This window comes from Caretta caretta, chromosome 1, assembly GCF_965140235.1.
Source record: "Caretta caretta isolate rCarCar2 chromosome 1, rCarCar1.hap1, whole genome shotgun sequence".
NCBI lineage: Eukaryota > Metazoa > Chordata > Testudines > Cheloniidae > Caretta > Caretta caretta.
In genome coordinates this window covers 320,908,211-320,925,114 of record NC_134206.1, presented here as the reverse complement: position 1 = coordinate 320,925,114, position 16,904 = coordinate 320,908,211, and the positions used below count along the sequence as shown (strand labels likewise).

Below are 16,904 nucleotides of genomic sequence, written 5' to 3'. Positions count from 1 at the left end.
CTTTTCTATTCCCTTTAATCAGAAACACCCCTTTCATTTTCTAGCATTATTTGTAAGTGGAAAGTGAATCATAGCATTATAGAAATTAAAGATTAAATTATTTTATCGTCTCCATACTGCACCTTTGCCAGTGAATGATTTTCTCTCTTGTATATTCTCAAGTGAATAATTCAGTCCAGTTTTCTATGATTTAATTGGTGTCAGTCTATTATTTCAAATGGGAGACTGAACTCTAGTTCAGTCTCAAAATTCACGAATTTTCTTCTTATTCATCCTCTTATCTTTGTATGATTTCATGTCATAATTAGTGATAGCCTCTAAGACTAACCTAAACAGTTCCATTCTCTCCTCAGAATTTATATCTTTCAGCTATTTGTAGATAGTTGTCCTTTCTCTGTTTAGTTGTTATTTACTCAACTGCTATATGTTTGTTTTTTTGCCCTTTCCTCATACCCTTTAGCTCCTGAAGAATTTTGATGCTTTGAGAATTTTTGATGCTTTGAGAATTTGAGAATTCTGTTTGGTGTTGCAAAGTCATTATGAAGAGTTAATACAAAAACTGCTGTAATATGGATGCTTCTATATGGGTATCTTTACCACACTGAAAAGCATTTTTTTCCCCTCAGACTGAAGACAATGAGAAAGTACTCAACATTCACCATGGTGTTCTGAATGGACAATAGTGGGTTTTCTCAATCTGGGAAGAGATTCTTCCTCCTCTGGTCTGAAGAGAGGATGGAAATTTGGAGCAATGGCAAGTTACCAAAAACAGGACAAAGACAGCCAGATGACCAGTCAGGTGTTTAAATAAGAAGCCACATACGGAAACTGGGGGAGATCCACTCAGGAATAGGAAGCATTGGGCAGCAGACAGGAAAGTCTCAGGAGATGGGGAAGAAGCCTCCATGAGGGAAACACTACCCAGCATATAGAGGGCTCCGGAGGCAGGCAATTCTGCTCACCTTCCTGGAAACAGATGGTCCCCCAAGGACACGTAGAAGGGCGAATTAATGAGGGGCATTGCATTCAGGATGTTTTTTATGTTTTGTATGATCTGTACTCTCTTGTGCTGTACTTGGTTAAATGGAAGAGCCATTGTATTAGACTCTGAGCAAAGAGGTTCTCTGTATGTGTTGTGTATGTCATAAATATGTCTATTGGGACTTAGTGCTGCTTGAGGTACCATTATCTCCCTTGGGCCATTTGCCATCGATCATCTGCAGGGGATTTAAAAAAAGGAAGTACTGCCTCTGTAGAGAGTCATGCTGCTAAGGAAGAGGGGGGATAGAAGAGGCAAGAGACATTTGTGTGGATGGTTCCTGCCTCTGTGGGTTACTGGATTCCCTTCCCTGTGGATCCCAAGGATCTGTAGGTGTGCAAATTTCTGTTGGGCCACAGACTCCTCCCTTTTGATGAGGCAATTTGTAGGTAGCTCTCCAAGGGAAATATAGCAGAAATTTTCCTGACCCTCTAGCCAGATCTCCACGTTTATTCATGAGACAGGCAACCTAGCCCTAGGTGTGTGTAACCACTATTATACCGTGCAGTGTACTATAATCTTAAACTAGTATTGTTAATTGTATTGAGTTAATGACCAGAGACCACAATGAAAACCGGGACCCTCTTGTGCTAGGCACTGTACAAACACCTTGGAAGACATAGTCCATGATCCACAAAGGTAACCAAAGAATTTAAAATATAGCCTGCCATTCAGTGGTATGCCATACAGAGTAATTAATACCATTCATACTGTAAATACCATGGTCATGCTATTTAGGCAAAAGGCCAGACTGTAACCATTTTCAATTGTGACTAACTAGTAAGGCTCCAATTATAAGTTTTTCATAAGAAACAAAACATTACACATTCCTAAAGGAATTAACATATTTCATTAACTTTATCATCCACTCAGCTTTCCTCCGCAGTAGCTAATGCATCATTTTTTTAACACTACCATACTTTAATACAAAAGGCAGCCTGAATTTCAATCAGATCCAGGCTATCTCCCCAAATATTGCAAATCCTCCAGAATTTGCATCACTAATTCTTTAATAAAATAGATATTTTATGAAACCTGACAACGTTACTGGAGGTTTTTTTACAATTGTAGATTAAGCCTTTCACAGGGAATCACTGATGACAGTCAGGTTCAATAGAACAAAGATTTCATCTAATATTAGTTTCTGGCAAGTCAATTTGCAAGGTTATTTTTGCAGATTAAATTAGCTATATTGGGAGGTCACCCTCTTGCTTCTAAATCAAGAAAGAAAGAGAGATACATAATAGCATAACACTATAGATGTATTATTAACCAATCTTTCACAATAAGGAAATTAGCCATTCATCCAAGAGGGTGAATGAAATAAAAAGGTATTTTGTAACATAATAAGTACCTTTAAGAGGAAGTGGGTCAAAGGCCATCTGAATATCACCAACTGTACAAGTTGCCTATATGTTACTATTCAGGCACTGGAAAAAATATCTCAATTATTGTTAAAACTGGGATTGAGGGAAACAAAATACTATGTTTTAAAGAGGGGGGAGAGAGAAGTTTAGTGCCTATATATGCTGTGCCACTTGATGCAATCATTCTGTTTTCATAGGAATGTGCCATGAAGTTCTATGATGCTGCTGTAGTTAAATATTAGTTTATGCTGTGAACCCCTCAGTTCCATTCAGTATTTTTACACACGTTCTATTACTTACAATTTCTAGTAAAAAAAATACATATGCATTTGCGGGCTGCTAAATGTCACAAAATTCAGCCATGCTGTAGCATTCAGACAGAAATCTAACCTCTTCCTTCTGCCCATATTTTGGGTATGAGATTTCAAATGTTCCCAGACCCGCCATGATCATGAACAAGCTACATCTCATAAGATTTACAGCAGAGTTGCAACAAAGTATCTTAGAAAAAATCTGAAACTTCAGTCCAAATATTGAACCAAGCAACCCTCCACCTCCCCTCAAAAAACTTTTTGCTGGATCAGAAAAAGTTCTCTGAACTACAAGGACTTACAGTCTGCTTAAAAACAATGAGGAATCTGGTGGCACCTTAAAGACTAACAGATTTATTTGGGAATAAGCTTTTTTGGGTAAAAAACCCACTTCTTCAGATGCATGGAGATTTAAGCTGCTTAGACACCCAAGACATTGAAATAGCACTGAGTCTGTACCTTGGGGAAATGAGAAACCAAAGACCAGATCCTCAGATGGCATAAATCCATGTAGCTTCACTGGCTTCAATGGAGCTACACTGAAGTACAACAGCTGAGGTTCTGACCCTGTTTTCTTCCATGTGAAATACCACTCTAATCTGTGGAATGAATAAGGCCCAGTGAAGGGTAACTTCCAATGTCAATGATCATTCAGTGCAGCAAAATTGACTCAAAGGCAAATGTAAGTGCTTTTGTGGGCTTGTCACAAAAGTGAGAGTGTTATTGTTACATGCAGCTTTTTGTGATGCTAATTATCTATGCCTTTTGTCCATAAAGGGGATGAAAAACACTTGAAGTGTAATAATCTGCTCCAGAAGGTTTTTAGTTCATTTTGAGATCAGGATTAACCATCTCAGTGGTGACGGTCTATTAGACATTTAATGAACCCTCCCACCATCTAGAACTATGTACTATATGTCTTCTGAAAATTAAGGATAATCAGATTACATTTGTGAGTCCTGTACACATTCAGCAAGTAGCTAAATATACCTAATCTAACATTTTATAGCCTCTCAGATAAAGTATATTTAGCTTTCTGGCAAAAATGAATAGAATGCACACCTGCTATTACTATTTTATTTGTTTGTATTATAGTAGCAAGTTGAAGCCTAAACTGAGTTCAGGGCACAGACATTTTACAGACTAAGTAAACAAAGAGAAATTAAGCAAGCATTATCCCCACTTTACTGGTGCGTACCTGAAGCACAAAGACATTGTGATTTGCCAAAGGTCAGAACGTACTTACATCTCCCGACTCCCAGGCCAGTGTTTTAACCACAAAACCCTCTTTCCTTCCAAGATGTAATTTGATTCTCCTATTGATGCTCCCTAATTTTGGTTGAGGCATACAGTATTTTATCCTATGTAACAGGCTGGGGAGCTGGGGGCAGATGATTATGAAATATTAGGCTTGGCCTGGAAGGACACACACTCCATTTATGTTTACCAATAAGTTAAATTAACATTTCAGATCTTTATCAACAATCTGTAGTATTTTTCTTGTAACTGTTTATTTAGATTTAACAATAAGAAACACTCATATTTCCTCACAGTATGCAATGCTTTTTTCCCCTCCCTAAAATGAGCATTGAAAGCATAATGCATACACATTATAGAAAGTTATTCCCTTTTATAATAATGAGTAGTTGGTGATATTTTATTTTTCTCCCTCTCTATGCAATGTCCTGCTGTGGGTACCTCTCTTCTCTTTTCACCTGGTTTATTTGGAAGACATTACCTCTGGGATATTTGCAAACTTTGCCAGCTGATTAATTGATCCATGGCATATCAAGTTGCTGTTACACCTAGCATCTAGATGGCTCATCTGAGACTATCTTAAGACTATAGAGTGATGATGGCTGCAGGAAAGCATCAATTTGTTGGAAAGCAGCAGAAAAATAAATTTTAGGAAGAAGCTGTAGTAATGGTAATGAAGATGCAGGAGGTCTTTAAAAAGCATTTAGCCTTTAGACTCTTCGTCCTTCCCAGTTTTCTTTCAGTTTTTGTATTTCTGTTTAAAAAGCAATTTTCTCTTTACTGCTTCCAGCTAATTTTCATATTGTTCCCTTTATTGGCTATGAGTCTCACATTCTTCAGCTCTTCTTTCCTTTCATTATCTCCTTGTTCATTAAGCTATCATCCTTATTAAATTAATTATCTGATTTCTCTTTCCTTCCATTCAGTTTTTATCTTTGTACTTTTCTTTATACTGGTTTGTCATGTCACGTTCATGCTGTTTAATTATTTCTCTTCTCTTGAAGGCAATGGAGCTGTTTTCACTCAGTTCAATGGGTTTTGAATCAGGCCCTTAGCCTTTATTAATGCTCCTTTGATGGCTGAATGTTTCCATTTTATATTAGTAAACCTACAAATTAAAAGCTTTAAGAACTACTCCATTTCTATGAATGGTAGTGCTGAAGTGGGCAGAGCACCTTCCCCTCGAATCTATGGAAATGCCTTAGCAACTCTGTAGGGATCTAAATTTGTGGGTGGAGGGTGATGGGGAGGGTTGCCAGGCAGCCTCTGCCAAGACACCCCCACAAAAAACCCAGGGGGCAAACTGGAGCCAGCTACTACATACTCTACAAGACCTCCACCTGCATCACTGAACATTCCTGCAGGAACATACTATTCAGGGACTGACAAGTCCCTGGTGGCTATCAGTGGAAGCACGTGTATGGTGTCTGCTACAATCAAATCTTCTGAAACCTGTGGGAATTAGTTGAAGGAGCTGGACCTCTAACCTCTTCCTTGACCATGACAAACTCTGCCCTTCCAACAGAAGAATCAGGAGGAAATGCCATGAGTGCAAACTCACAGAGACCCACTCTCCTCTGGGTTATACATACATACAGCAGAATGAGCCCTATTTATTATTCTCCAGGCAGATTAACATATTTATGCCATTGTCATTTCTTCCTCTGTAATATTATTTAGTTTTCTTTGGAAAATAAATACAGATGAAGTTGCTGCTTCAGGAAGTCTCAATATTATTAATAATAATAAAAATGCCAAGCTATCAGCACTTTCAGTCAGTAGGTCTCAAAAGCTCTTTACACAGGAGGTTAGTATCATTATCCCTATTTTAAAGATGAGGAAATAGAAGCACAGAGAGGGGATGTGATTTGCCCAAGGTCACTCAGAAGGCCAGTGGCAGAGCTAGGAATAGAAAGTTCATGGAGGAGAGGTCCATCAATGGCTACTGGCCAATATGATCAGGGATGCAAACCCATGCTCCAGGTGTCCCTATATCTCCAACTGTCAGAAGATGAGACTGGATGCCAGGGGAGATCACTCAGAATTGCTCTGTTTTGTTCATTCCCTCTGAAGTCAATAATATCATGATGAAAAGTATGTAGCAACATTGTATGCAAATTTATGAACATAAGGTGAAATCATGACTGAAGTTTGTTTACCAGACAAGTCTGGGAAGTGGGTAAACCTGTTTCTCAAAGGCAAAGGACAAGCTGACACTGCTAGCTAGGTGTCATCAAAGCTGATGGGCAATCACGTATCAAGTGGCCATTCCTTGGCAAGGAAGCAGGGCAGGAACAGACAGATCTGCATCTTAGTAAACAACAGCATGGACACCAAGCTCTTGGACTCCAACCTCACAGTAGGAATGAACTTTATCTAGGGGCAACCCTTGGGAAAATGCATTTCAAAAAGTGACTGATCTATAATAGTGAGGGGCAAAAACTCCCCAAGTTATCTCTCCCTATCCATCTCTTTCCTTTTCACCGAAGAATACAAAAGAAACAGCTATTGGCCTTTGGGAGCAGATCTTGGCCTCAGTGTTTGGTCAGCAATATTACTGGAAACATGTGGTAAGGGGCTTCATCTTGAACCAAGTCTAGTTTATTAAGTTTAGTACTATGAAGCGTTTTATCTTTATTTCTCTTGTAACCATTTCTGACTTTAATGCTTTATACTTGTGCTCACTTAAAACCTCTCTCATTATAGTTAAGTTTTATTCTTTAATTAAAACTAATCCAGTGTTGTGAATTGTTTTAGTAACTTCATTTAAGGTAGCAGACGCTTGTATATTGATTGTCTTAGAGAGGCAACGGACCTAATATATCTGGACTGTCTAGGCTGAGAGGGCTGGACAGTGCAGAACACAAATTTTTGGGGAAAATTCTGGACAGGGAGTGTGTTGGGGTCACCCTGCAAGTGGTAATCAAGGCTGGTGGAAGCTCCAGTATGACTGATGTGTAGCTGGCGGCATGCAGCTATTCTCAAACACTTCTTGCATACTGGAAGGCTATTTGTGAATTGCCCAGGTGGGAGCCACAGCAGCAAAGCATTGTGAGTCATCCAAGTTTGCAGGCAGGGGTGACACAGCCTCTCACTGATTTGGATTGCACCCGGGAATGTCATAATATCCATGGCATATAAATAGTCCCATTGGACCCACATGAGTACAGCTATACATGTATAAGAACACTAAGGATTGGGGCCTCATTTTTCTAATTAGTCTACTTGTATATCTGGATGCTTAAGTAAATATCAAGTAAAAGCCTAAACTACCATCAAAAAGTACCAGCAGTGAAAAGAAGTCAGCAAGCAAGCACTTGGATTCTAATTAAATCCCTTCTCCCCTGCCCCACTCATGAATCTTAACTTATGCTTGGACAAATATCAAAGGCTAATCATTATTTTACTACTGTAACAGATTCTTCAAAGCAGTACAAAAAGTGGCCCAAAGATTAATGGAATTTAAATTTTGATTAACTAATAACATGCTTTAGATTCACAGCAACCTTCACTGTTTACAGATAAAACAACAAATTGTGTAATACCTCTGGTTAAATAATGGAATCTTGAATAAATACTGCAATGATAGGCCCTGATTTTAAGGACACTTATGCACATATTTAAATTTAAACATATGAGCACTCCCACTGAAGTCAACGGGACCACTCGTGCGTAAAGCTAACTACGTACATAAGTATTTGCAGGATCAGCACCAAAAATCTGAACGTGTTGCAGTGTTTTTTTAGCTCTTTAAAATATTTAGCTAGTCAAATAATATTATCAAACAATTTCTTTTACAAATTCCATTATATTATTAGACTAAATTACTCTATGACTTTGTTTACATAATCCATCTATGATCAGGAGCTTGGAGGGCTGGGCAACCTAGTGGTTAGTCCACAAGAATTCCAATCAATTGACTCTCTATCAGGACAGTATGGGTACTTTTTCCTGACCTTAAGCGGGGATCATTTGGGTGTAGCCATTTAGGGGATGTTATAGGGGAACTGAGACCCACGCTCTCCTCCATGTCTTAGCCCAGGGTACTGTGGGAAGCAACACCAGCAGGGTCCTCCCTGCAGTAAGTCTAAGTTGCTTCTCTGAACTACTTTTTACCTATAGATCCCTTCAGTTTGGGGCATACCCCTATAGTCCAAACAATCAATCACCTCACAACAAAAGAACCTAAAGGAGCAGGGTCCTGCCAGACCTGTGAGTTCTCAAAGGGGATAGTGGCTAGCAAAGGCTTTGCCTGAGAGCCTTATCTGCTCTGTGGTCCCCTCACAGGCTCCCTTGTTGAACAAATCACTTGTGAATATATAGAAAGTTAAATTTTTGAATCAAAGAGCCACAGGCCATTGTTTAATTTATTCTCTCAGTGGTGGTGTTTAGCAACATGAGTTTAAGTTTATTGGTTCAAGTGCCTGTGGTACGGGGAGATTGGTTCAAGTGCCTGAAACCACAATGGCTTATTGTTAAAAGCAGCCAAGTCAGCAGGCTGTAAATTGGCCATGCAGCAGCCTCAGCTTAACCAAGGCAGGAGGGGAGGGGGGTTTGGGTGCCACGGAAAGGGCAGCTTGATCCTGCCTCCTTCCTGATAAGAATTGTGTTGAAGTTGCTGATACACACATTTTAAAAGAAGAGGATGTGCCCTCAGGAATGTCTATTAGGACCTCAAGGCTGCAAACTCTGGGAAAAACCCACACCTGGTTAATCAGTAATCAGAAGGAAACCTCTTGCTTGACCATTGAAACTGCTTGCTTAACAAGGTTTCTTTAAGGGACATGTCATTCTATTACTTATGTATAAATAAGGGGGGAAAGTTTGAGGTAGTGGGCCTCTTCAGGACTGGACTCTCCCTCTGGATACATCTTGCGGTCCCCACCGGCAGACGGAAGATTTGGCCACTGGAAGGCTGCCACTGTGCCACTCAAGAGCCACACTCAGCTTCAGTAATTATCGAGGGTTGGGGGTATTTTACTAACCTGTTGTAGATGTGTGTAAGTGCTTGAGATTAAGTAAAGTTTAGCTTTAAGTGAAAGCACTCTTGTGTTGTCCTGTTTGTGCAGCCATCTATCGGTCGGACGGCCGTGTCTCCCCTGATTTCTTTTCTGACACCATCTCACACCGAGTAAAAGTTACCAAGAACTTTGGGTTAAAGAAACGCCAGGTAATACCTGTTTATTTTACTAGTGTGGATGAAATGCCTGTAGAATAGATTGGCTTTAATTTATCTACAGATGTGCTAAGAATGAGACAACGTTGAGAGAATTATAAGGGGAAATTATTATTATTATTATTATTTATTATTAATGGTAGTAGTAGCATCATAGTACTAAGAAGCCCTGGTCATAGACCCTATTGTGCTAGTTGCTGCTGTATAAACCCAGAAAAAAATGACAGTCCCTGCTCCAAAGAGCTTGCAATCCAAGTATAAGACAAGAGACAAAAGATGGGTGAGTAGAAGGAGACAATGAGACAATATTGATCAATATGATAGGAATGTCTATTTAGTTACTATTTTTTAAAGATAAACAGAATTGTTGACTATCATTTGCATATCTTCTGGGATTTCTTGAACTGAAGACCTTCTGTTCGCATAGAACATTATCTCTTTAAAGACAAAACAAACTGGATTCAGTATGATACCTCCAGCCAAAGTCATTAATGTGCAAAAGCATGGAGTCATCCTTGGGGTGAGGGACTTTGCCAGGAGTATACTATTTGGTAGTGGTCACATAGTAATATAATGGTAACATTACCATGAATTCCTGGTATAGTTCTAAACACCATGAATGCATTCTCACATCTGTTTAAACATGCAGAAAGGACTTGGATACAATGAATCTCTGGTTTCAGAGTAGCAGCCGTGTTAGTCTGTATTCGCAAAAAGAAAAGGAGTACTTGTGGCACCTTAGAGACTAACCAATTTATTTGAGCATAAGCTTTCATGAGCTACAGCTCACTTCATCGGATGCATAAAGTGGAAAATGCAGTGAGGATGTTTTATACACACAGACCATGAAAAAATGGGTGTTTATCACTTCAAAAGGTTTTCTCCCCCCCCCCACCCCACTCTCCTGCTGGTAATAGCTTATCTGAAGTGATCACTCTCCTTACAATGTGTATGATAATCAAGGTGGGCCATTTCCAGCACAAATCCAGGGTTTAACCAGAATGTCTGAGGAACAGTGGTGGTGGGGGGGGGTAGGAAAAAACAAGGGGAAATAGGTTACCTTGCATAATGACTTAGCCACTCCCAGTCTCTATTCAAGCCTAAGTTAATTGTATCCAATTTGCAAATGAATTCCAATTCAGCAGTCTCTCACTGGAGTCTGGTTTTGAAGTTTTTCTGTTGTAATATCGCAACTTTCATGTCTGTAATCGCATGACCAGAGAGATTGAAGTGTTCTCCGACTGGTTTATGAATGTTATAATTCTTGGCATCTGATTTGTGTCCATTTATTCTTTTACATAGACACTGTCCAGTTTGACCAATGTACATGGCAGAGGGGCATTGCTTGCACATGATGGCATATATCACGTTGGTAGATGTGCAGGTGAACGAACCTCTGATAGTGTGGCTGATGTTATTAGGCCCTGTGATGGTGTCCCCTGAATAGATATGTGGGCACAGTTGGCAACGGGCTTTGTTGCAAGGATAGGTTCCTGGGTTAGTGGTTCTGTTGTGTGGTATGTGGTTGCTGGTGAGTATTTGCTTCAGTTTGGGGGGCTGTCTGTAGGCAAGGACTGGCCTGTCTCCCAAGATTTGTGAGAGTGAGGGGTCGTCCTTCAGGATAGGTTGTAGATCCTTGATAAAGCGTTGGAGAAGTTTTAGTTGGGGGCTGTAGGTGACAGCTAGTGGCGTTCTGTTGTTATCTTTGTTGGGCCTGTCCTGTAGTAGGTACTTCTGGGTACTCTGCTGGCTCTGTCAATCTGTTTCTTCACTTCAGCAGGTGAGTATTGTAGTTGTAAGAATGCTTGATAGAGTTCTTGTAGGTGTTTGTCTCTGTCTGAGGGGTTGGAGCAAATGCGGTTGTATCATAGAGCTTGGCTGTAGACAATGGATCGTGTGGTGTGGTCTGGGTGAAAGCTGGAGGCATGTAGGTAGGAATAGCGGTCAGTAGTTTTCCGGTATAGGGTGGTGTTTATGTGACCATCGCTTATTAGCACCATAGTGTCCAGGAAGTGGATCTCTTGTGTGGACTGGTCCAGGCTGAGGTTGATGGTGGGATGGAAATTGTTGAAATCATGGTGGAATTCCTCAAGGGCTTCTTTTCCATGGGTCCAGATGATGAAGATGTCATCAATATAGCACAAGTAGAGTAGGGGCATTAGGGGATGAGAGCTGAGGAAGCGTTGTTCTAAGTCAGCCATAAAAATGTTGGCATACTGTGGGGCCATGCGGGTACCCATAGCAGTGCCACTGATTTGAAGATATACATTGTCCCCGAATGTGAAATAGTTATGGGTGAGGACAAAGTCACAAAGTTCAGCCACTAGGTTTGCCGTGACATTATCGGGGATAGTGTTCCTGACGGCTTGTAGTCCATCTTTGTGTGGAATGTTGGTGTAGAGGGCTTCTACATCCATAGTGGCCAGCATGGTATTTTCAGGAAGATCACTGATGGATTGTAGTTTCCTTAGGAAGTCAGTTGTGTCTCAAAGATAGCTGGGAATGCTGGTGGCATACGGCCTGAGGAGGGAGTCTATATAGCCAGACAATCCTGCTGTCAGGGTGCCAATGCCTGAGATGATGGGGTGCCCAGGATTTCCATGTTTATGGATCTTGGGTAGTAGATAGAATATCCCAGGTCAGGGTTCCAGGGGTGTGTCTGTGCAGATTTGATCTTGTGCTTTTTCAGGGAGTTTCTTGAGCAAATTCTGTAGTTTCTTTTGGTAACCCTCAGTGGGATCAGAGGGTAATGGCTTGTAGAAAGTGGTGTTGGAGAGCTGGCGAGCAGCCTCTTGTTCGTATTCCGACCTATTCATGATGACAACAGCACCTCCTTTGTCAGCCTTTTTGATTATGATGTCAGAGTTGTTTCTGAAGCTGTGGATGGCATTGTGTTCTGCACAGCTGAGGTTGTGGGGCAAGTGATGCTGCTTTTCTACAATTTCAGCCCGTGCACGTCGGCGGAAGCACTCTATGTAGACGTTCTGGTTAAACCCTGGATTTGTGCTGGAAATGGCTCACCTTGATTATCATACACATTGTAAGGAGAGTGATCACTTTAGATAAGCTATTACCAGCAGAACAGTGGGGTGGGGGGGGAGAGAAGTGATAAACACCCATTTTTTCATGGTCTGTGTGTATAAAACATCCTCACTGCATTTTCCACTTTATGCATCCGATGAAGTGAGCTGTAGCTCACGAAAGCTTATGCTCAAATAAATTGGTTAGTCTCTAAGGTGCCACAAGTACTCCTTTTCTTGTAATGAATCTCTGGGGACAAAGTTGAACTGGGGACAAAGTTGGCTTTGTGGCATCATCATCCCCCTGCAGAAGCTGATCTATGGAATGGGGAGTCTGTGGTAAGGCCAGAGACAGCAGAACCCCCATTCCACAGAAAAGAGTTAACCAGGGGACCCACAGTTTCATCATCTGCTGACAAAGTAGATTCCAAGGAAGAAATCTGAATTGGAGTTAATTCTGCATTTGTATCCGCATAAGGGCTGGTCTCACGCTTACTGAAAAGCTGAGACTGTTGCATTTTAATTTCATTGACACTTTTAATGGTAATACAGTGTGTGCTATATTTTAAAGTCATGTCAGTGAAAGAACTAGCATTTCCTCAAGCCACATTTCTATTCCGTAGTAAAATGTGCAGGGATCTAACTTTCTTGAAAGGTGGAACTGTGGCTGCATATAGCAAGGCGCATGTTAGGATGGACTACACAAGTTACAGGTGCAGAGATGAACTCCTGCATAAGCTGATATCTACAGTAAATGAAATTTTAAAAAATATGAGAATAGACCTTCATTTCATTCCAAAGTGCACTGATATTAGCCCACTCTAAGGCAGGGTGTGCATTCTATTATACATGGACACATTAACTGCAACAGTAATATTTAGCCCTTTCATCACACTTTTCAGGCTCAAATCACTGTATACACATTATCTAATTAATCATTGTAGCATCTTATTGAGACAAGCAGAGAATAATTTTTATCAAAGCGTTACTGAGGGGGAAACTGAGGCAGAACCGTAGCGCTGGGTAGAGAAAGGTAACTCCATTTCAATGAGGATTTTGATATTTCAAAATTTGGTTTCATTCCAATTCAAAATGAAAAGAAAGAATTTAGAAATTCTACTTGAAAGGGAATGGATCCCCAACTCTGAGGCAATCTGAGGCAGTCTATCCCAGACTTGCAGACTCTGGCAGCCCTGGAGTCCCCGATTCTGAAGCAGTCTGCCTGGAGGTCTGTCCCAGAAGCCCTCCAGGAAGGCTGCAGACGAGCTGGGTGAGCAAGTTGACAGGAAACCAGACAACATTCCTGCCTGGGTTCCATTGCAATTTCATTGAAACACCTTCAAGGAACACTTCAATGAATCAGCAATTTTTGATAAAAATATGTTTAGTTGGCATTTTTCTGGCCAGCCCTACAGAACACTTAAGTGACTTCCCCAGAGCCAGAGTTAGATTTTGGGGTCCATTCAAAAGTGTCTGGAGGTCTGGATTTGTCCCACGATCTGCGTATTGACTACCCCTGTACTAGAACATACCCAATCACTACTGAACTATGGAAACCTCTGACAGCAGAAAGTGGAACCAACATAGTTCTGCAGTAAGGGGATAGATAGGAGTAGGACAGCCTCAAATGGTTTCTGCACTCATTGGGTGCTATAAAAAATAGATCAGGAAAGATCCATAGAGGAAATCTGAGGCGGGGGAATGGAGCCATGGCTAGGGGATAAACAACTATGCAGAACCACTGGCCAAACTCCTCATGTTGATTAAGGAACACCACAGCTGCTGAGGCCACTTCAACTTATAGGCTGAAGTAGTGGCCACAGAAAAGTTGGAATTGGGCAGATAATTCTGTCTCTTCCCCCCATGCCACTCAGGAGCGCTCCTGTGCAAACCACAGGGATTTTCCATAGGGGATAAGATTGGGCCTAACACAATATTTCCATCAGGAAAGGACACAAACTGCAAAATTACCTGTACCTGCTCATGCAAATAAAGTAATATCATACCTCCCTCCTTGAAATGTATCAATCCTGATTTGGCCTTCTGTTTCCATTTCTCACTTTGAACTGTATCAACTTTTCAGTTAATTCTACCCCAGGTTGTCACTTTCAGTCTTCCCTTTAAATCACATCAGCTTTTCAGCCGCACCTATTTTAGCTCTCCTCTTCCAGTTCTTATTTTAAATCACTTCAAGTTTTACATCGATCTTATTTGAGTTCACCATTTCCATTGTTCACTTAGAACTGCATTGGTTTTTTGAATTGCTTTTATTTTTCCTTTCTGCTTCAATTTCTGGGCTTAAATCACATCAGTTTTACATCAACTTTTCAATCACTCTTATCTCAGACACCTATTTTTATTTCTCACTTGAAATCACATCAACTTTCATGCTGATGTAATTTATGTAAGCATCTTCCAGACCCCAGTCTTCGCATGTTGACTTAAAAAGGATTTCCAATTTGTGTGAGTCTATGTGTATTAGCTGTATTCGCGATACCCCTATAGGATATACTGAATTCAAAATAACTTGAACATTATTATTTTCTACATGGCAACAGTTTAACTGGGGCAATAGAATTCTGATGTAAAACAAATATTCCTTACCAAAGGGCCTGATCCAAAGCCAATTGAAGTAAATGGAAAGAGTAGTTCCCCTACCCTGGCTCTAATTAGCAACATTTAGGGAAAGACAGCTTTTTAAAGAACTTTCGCCTCCCACCCCTGCCTCAAATTAAATGAAGAGATACCTCTTCACAGAAAGATCAAATATAAGATAACTTAAGGGGGAAGGATAAACTTTATAATGGGCATAAATTATATGATGGGGCTATTTTAGTAACACACCTTTCTAAGTGACAAGACAAGTAAATGAAACAAATGCAGCTTACCTGTTACATGGAGTTGAACTGAACTAAGGCAGGATGGTGCTTGGCCTTGCATAAGTTTACATGGGAAGAAAGAGTGTGCAAGAGTGTACAGCCTTTGTATTCCCCTGTATGCCAGGATTCCAGGTGCAAAATCCTAGCCCCACTGAGATTAGTGGCAAAACTTCCATTGATTTCAGTGGGAGGCCAGGATTTCACTCACTGCACCAATTTAAATTCACTCTTTTTGTTATTTCAGTGTACATCTCTCTGTGGGCACTCTTATTTCAGAATAAGAGCATCTAGGCCAAGGCATGCTCCAAATTAATAAAAGACGTGAATTAAACTTGACGAAGTTATTCATGTGCAAGTTGGCATGGAGCTAAAGTCTTGGTTTCTTAAAATTAAGCAGACATTGTTTTCATAGAATCATAGAAGCATAGAAGATTAGGGTTGGAAGAGACCTCAGGAGGTCATCTAGTCCAACCCCCTGCTGAAAGCAGGACCAACCCCAACCAAATCATCCAAGCCAGGGCTTTGTCAAGCAGGTCATAAAAACCTCTAAGGATGGAGATTTCACTACCTCCCTATGTAACCCATTCCAGTGTTTCACCACCCTTTTAGTGAAATAGTTTTTCCTAATATCCAACCTAGACTTCCCACACTGCAACTTGAGACCATTGCTCCTTGTTCTGTCATCTGCCACCATTGAGAAGAGCTGAGCTCCATCCTCCCTGGAACTGCCCTTCAGGTAGTTGAAGGCTGCTATCAAATCCCCCCCTAACGCTTTTCTTCTGCAGACTAAATAACCCCTGTTCCCTCAGCCTCTCCTTGAAAGTCATGTTCCCCATAATCATTTTTGTTGCCCTCTGCTGGACTCTCTCCAATTTGTCCACATCCTTTCTGTAAACTGTTGCCCAGAGTATATATATTTTCAGTGTACTGCAGTATTGCTAACTCCTGCAATTTCTTTGGGAATCACATGAGGTTAGCTAGAGCCGGGACCAGAACCTGAGCACAAGCCCAGCGTGTGATGAGATGACAGAAACTCCAGCCCTCTCACAAATCTCAGTCCTGTCTGGGGGAAAACCCCTCTGATTGGCTATGTTCCTCACCGCCCTTTCTACTAGAGATGAGCAGCCAATCGGAGCTACTGCAGGAATCAGGCATAGCTCTCTCATGGTCCCCACCCCCACCAGGAGCTCACACCATTCCCACAGGAGGCTGCGGAGCGGGGCGGGGGGGAAGAGAGAGGGATCAATTCAGTTTAGGATCACTCCTCCCCACTCTGTAATTCCCTCTTCTCCTTTTCCTTCCTGCAACACCTGGCCTGGGAAGAGAGATGAGGGGGGTGGAGGGAGTATGAAGAACCCCTGGAGCTGCCCCTACAGCCTGGATGGGAGAGAGGGGGGGCTCCCACTGAGCCTTGGTGAGGGGGATGAAGAAGCCCTAGGAACTGCAGGAGGAGCAGAGTTGAGGCAGAGTGTGCATGTACAGATCATATAGGCAGTGCTAGGGAGGCTGGGCAGATATGGGTGCAAAACTGATGGGGTGCAGGACTGATACAGAGGCTGGCAGGGGACAGAATTAATTGCTGGGCAGGAGGATGAGCAGATGTGTGGGTGTGAGCACCTGCAACAGAGAAAAAAACTCCTTAATACATTTGGAAGATCAGGCAACATTCATTGTCTCTCTCACTCACACTGGGGCAGGGCAGGGAGAGTTAAAAAATTAAAACACAGACCAAAGCACAATCTAATGTATTAGAATGACCTCCACAGGGATTTTACTGTTTCTCCCGTACGGGGGTGGGAGGCTCCAGCTGTGGGATTTATATGAGACTGCTGTTTTGATGGACTTCTTCCCCTCA

The 16,904-nt window shown here is 41.4% G+C and overlaps 1 protein-coding gene across 7 annotated transcripts in view; it reads left to right on the top strand.

The window, feature by feature from the left end:
- TAFA5 (TAFA chemokine like family member 5) overlaps positions 1–16,904 on the top strand; it is a 783,444-nt gene that overhangs the window by 645,818 nt on the left and 120,722 nt on the right. Inside the window, exon 5 of one of the 7 annotated variants that reach the window (XR_012666575.1) lies at positions 627–8,967. The exons of the other annotated variants lie outside the window; for them this stretch is intronic. The gene's annotated coding sequence lies outside the window, so the exon portion shown is untranslated. Of the gene's footprint in view, positions 1–626; positions 8,968–16,904 lie in introns of those variants that run through there. 7 annotated transcript variants of the gene reach the window in all.